Here is a 4,545-nt window from a genome sequence, read left to right as displayed (position 1 = left end):
TGAATTCATATAGAACATAGAATCACAACCAAGCATGCTCTCCTTTTACCAAATACGTCATATTTGTTTTTATTCAAGAAACTAGAAAATCTCCTAACATGTTTCAAAATAAGCCTCTTGTTTTAGCAGCCACTTCGGAAATTTATAATAGAAAATCTAACCGTCCAAATGAAATTTCCTTTGGTCATAATGAAGTTAGATAAGTTGTTTACCTTCCTTTAAAATTTCAGAACGATCGGACTACGTTTGAACCCCCGATCGTATAGAAAATCGACGCTGCTACTGTAGAAACCGACAGCCACTTCCGAAATTATTTCTGGAAAATCTAACCGTTAAAATTTGATCTCCTTCGGTAAGAATGATCCTTTATGAGTCTTCTACCTTTGGTTAAAATTTCGTGACAATCGGATGTTGTTTGAATTCCCGATCGTGAAGAAACTCGAGGCTGCACCTTGTGTGGCGAAAATTTAGAAAAGAAAAAGAAAGAGAGAGAGAGAGAGTTAGGAAGAGAATAGAGATAAATGATGATCAGAAAGAAGTTACGTATAGCAGCTAGTTTGACTCAGTAGGTAATTGAAATAATGATTTTGCTCCCTTGACTTTTGGGCCTTTCAAATATCAAATGAGTGTTAGACTAAAATTAATTAGTCCTTATTTGGAATTCATTATTTATGATTGAATTAATCGCTCGAGATAAAATTCTCTTGAATTAATTTTGAGTAAGTGGGTTTGTAGGTAAATCCTCAAGTTTATTAAATTAATTAATCTCTCGATTAATTAATACCAATAATTAAATCTACGGGTTTAATTAAAGTGAATGAGTTTATGAAAGAGAGAAGGAAAATAGGATGCATATCCTAAGAGCATATCATGTCACGACCCAACTTTGCTTACTATAGCAAGGTTCGATATACCGTGACTGTGGTGGATAATAAGAATGCGGGTTGGGTAAAAAAAATGGACTTCATGGTTGAACTTTCTGACTGTAGAGTATAAACATTGAATACATGAATAGAATGGCTCGATCACAATGACTCGAGTCGGGGACAATACAATATACTGGTTAATTATCAGAGTCTTTAGAGAAATAAAGAATTTCACTTGCTTTAATGCACAGCGGAAGGAACTGAACGCGGTTCCATGTATGAAGACACGAACCTCCGAGAGTATGGAACTATAAGTAGGTCTGGTTTAATTAGCACCCTTCCCTCCATCACAGCTCAACCTGCACATTTAGAAGTACATGCAGGGCTGAGTACAAAAGTACTCAGTGAACACATTGCCGAAAACTACAATAATACATTTGAAAATATTGTCAAGCCATTATCACAGTAACACTCAGGGGTTTTATTAAAAAGACCTGAGTTTACTAAATACCATTTTTCGACTGCACGGTCTAAGTTCTTTCTGTTCTTTGCCATATCTGTACATCTTGTGCCGTAGAGATGGTGTTCTCCTACGGTCACCTTAACTTTCATGTGCCGGGAAAGTGGCCACTTTCCACGAGCACCGGACCGGCCAACCCTCTCGATGACACACGGTCCACGTGTACACTAGTCCAAGTAGGGACTCTCCCCTTGCTGGGACCCGAATTCGATTTCTTACTTTATTTGGCATAGCACATTCGGTATAACCAAACAGATAGGCATCATACATAAAACAAAACATTTAAGGCATGACAACATTATTTTCAAAATTAATCATCATAAAATAATTCTTTATACTTTTATCCATTGTAGGATAGGAAAGTTCACCTCGTATGCTTCTTACTCCGTATGACAATATTAACCCACTTGGAGTTAAATTCCTTGCGATGGACCTTGTCCAATAAAAGATAATAAACTATTTAGCTTCAAAGAAATAACAATAGCGGATGATATGCTCTTAGGATATGCATCCTATTTTCCTTCTCTCTTTCATAAACTCATTCACTTTAATTAAACCCGTAGATTTAATTATTGGTATTAATTAATCGAGAGATTAATTAATTTAATAAACTTGAGGATTTACCTACAAACCCACTTACTCAAAATTAATTCAAGAGAATTTTATCTCGAGCGATTAATTCAATCATAAATAATGAATTCCAAATAAGGACTAATTAATTTTAGTCTAACACTCATTTGATATTTGAAAGGCCCAAAAGTCAAGGGAGCAAAATCATTATTTCAATTACCTACTGAGTCAAACTAGCTGCTATACGTAACTTCTTTCTGATCATCATTTATCTCTATTCTCTTCCTAACTCTCTCTCTCTCTTTCTTTTTCTTTTCTAAATTTTCGCCACACAAGGTGCAGCCTCGAGTTTCTTCACGATCGGGAATTCAAACAACATCCGATTGTCACGAAATTTTAACCAAAGGTAGAAGACTCATAAAGGATCATTCTTACCGAAGGAGATCAAATTTTAACGGTTAGATTTTCCAGAAATAATTTCGGAAGTGGCTGTCGGTTTCTACAGTAGCAGCGTCGATTTTCTATACGATCGGGGGTTCAAACGTAGTCCGATCGTTCTGAAATTTTAAAGGAAGGTAAACAACTTATCTAACTTCATTATGACCAAAGGAAATTTCATTTGGACGGTTAGATTTTCTATTATAAATTTCCGAAGTGGCTGCTAAAACAAGAGGCTTATTTTGAAACATGTTAGGAGATTTTCTAGTTTCTTGAATAAAAACAAATATGACGTATTTGGTAAAAGGAGAGCATGCTTGGTTGTGATTCTATGTTCTATATGAATTCATGCTAACATGACGTGCTTGATAAAACTTGAAAAGAGTTAACTTGCGGTTTGAAAATCATTACCTCAAAAGAACGATAAAAGGTTTATTTAGAAGTGCTTCTGCTTGAAATTCTCCTTCTTGAAAAATGCTTGCTTGAAACTTGCTAGGAAAGATGGAAAACTTTTCTGTCTGCTTGCTTAAAATTTTGGGTGAAAAGAGATTTTAGGTGCGTATGATTTTGGTAGAAAGAAGTTTGAGAGTGCGTCGCAGAAGTGTGATACTGGATTTTGGTGTGTGTAGCAAAGTGATGCCTCAGAGAAGTTATGAAACTTGAAATTTCACAACTCTCCTTCCTTATACTACTTTCTGCCGACACTCGCATGCAACAAAAAAAATAATTGAAAGCTTTTAATTCAACGCTCTTCCTGATTTTGGGGATATGTCTCCCTTGATTTAAATTCTTGTCTGCAGATTTTGCAGAAAATAATGACTCGCCTTTACATACACACATATATATATACACTTGAATTATAAAACGTGATGCATATACTTATGTGATGACTCCATGTCATTTTCAGTGAATAGTGTTGCACTATTCACATGTTGACTATGGTTAAAGATGGTAGAAGTTATTTTTGTTACTACACTATTATTACACTGTCGTTTCTGACTTGTCCCATCATTTGTAGGAAGTTGGGGTTTCCTGAAGATAGAATACTAGCTTTGCGAAGAAGCTTTAGCTCATTTTTGTAACATCATAAATTAGATATAATTAATACATTTCTCATTTGAAGAGAAATGACTATATTCTGTAAATAGACATTTAATATCCCTCTGCTTTATAAATGTACATGGACAATTATTTTATCGTTTCATGTATCCTTTTGTACATTAAAGTCCTTGATCAAAATTAGTTTCACGTTGGCTCTTAACTATCAATTAAAACTCATCAAGAATTTTAATACCACAAAACATAGAGTTTAAAATACTACTTGCTTTAATATAATTATTTACTCGATAAACGTTCAAGGACGTTAATTTGAGCGGGGTATTACAGAGGTCCACTACCAAAAAGAGCTGGCTAGAGTTTAATGGTCAGCGAGAGAGTGTTCAAAAATTAATAAAGAAAACCCTCGGTCCAGGGAATCCGCTGGGCACTGGGTCTAGGAACTCAGAGAACCTTGAGCTACCTGTCATTGTGCACACAATCACTACCTTAACTCCCCCTTCAAAAACCCTCAACCCGCTTTAGCTAAGAAAATTAGTATAGGGAAGCAAGGATCGAATCCACATAGACTTGGGAACTATTTTTGGCTGCTGCCACGCAATTTTTGGGGTTGAGCTTTAATTCCTAGACTTGGTAAATAAAATATTATACTCTAACAGCTAGATCTAGGCAGAGACATAAAAGCATGCATATTAACCGAAATAGAGCGAGACAATTACTAGACCGAGCGAACAGTTACCTAAATTAACCTAGACTTGAGAAAAATTAGACGTGGGGACCATTTTCTGAAAAGGCAGAGTACGATCGAAAAGCTACAAAATAACTAACTAAATGACTAACTAACAGCGACATCATCTTCTCCAATATTTATCACGAAACAACCAGCTAAAAACAGAGCAAAATGAAGATCAAAACAAATTAAACGAAATTAAACCGATAGAAATGAAGAACATGTAAAACTAAAGCAGATCCACGACTACTAGACGAGGCAAAACAAGAATGCAGAACTTAAACAACTAAATGAAACGAAAACAAGCAGATCCAACCACGGGATGCTTAATCCGCTCCGGATCCAAGCCATCCACAAAAACCAAA

General features: G+C 35.5%; 2 long non-coding RNA genes across 2 annotated transcripts; one reads left to right on the top strand and one right to left on the bottom strand.

The window, feature by feature from the left end:
• Window positions 1-949: 949 nt before the first annotated feature.
• LOC125213464 lies at window positions 950-3,432 on the bottom strand. Its single transcript, XR_007174946.1, has 3 exons — window positions 2,806-3,432; window positions 1,755-1,819; window positions 950-1,225 (listed from the first exon to the last, which is right to left on the bottom strand). It is a non-coding gene; the product is annotated as an uncharacterized LOC125213464 (long non-coding RNA).
• Window positions 1,826-3,598, top strand: LOC125213463. Its single transcript, XR_007174945.1, has 2 exons — window positions 1,826-2,531; window positions 3,413-3,598. It is a non-coding gene; the product is annotated as an uncharacterized LOC125213463 (long non-coding RNA).
• Window positions 3,599-4,545: the final 947 nt, after the last annotated feature.

This window comes from Salvia hispanica, chromosome 3 (genome assembly GCF_023119035.1).
Source record: "Salvia hispanica cultivar TCC Black 2014 chromosome 3, UniMelb_Shisp_WGS_1.0, whole genome shotgun sequence".
NCBI classification, from domain to species: Eukaryota; Viridiplantae; Streptophyta; class Magnoliopsida; order Lamiales; family Lamiaceae; genus Salvia; species Salvia hispanica.
Note: the sequence above shows the minus strand (reverse complement) of the source record. Positions and strands in the feature narration are given on the sequence as shown.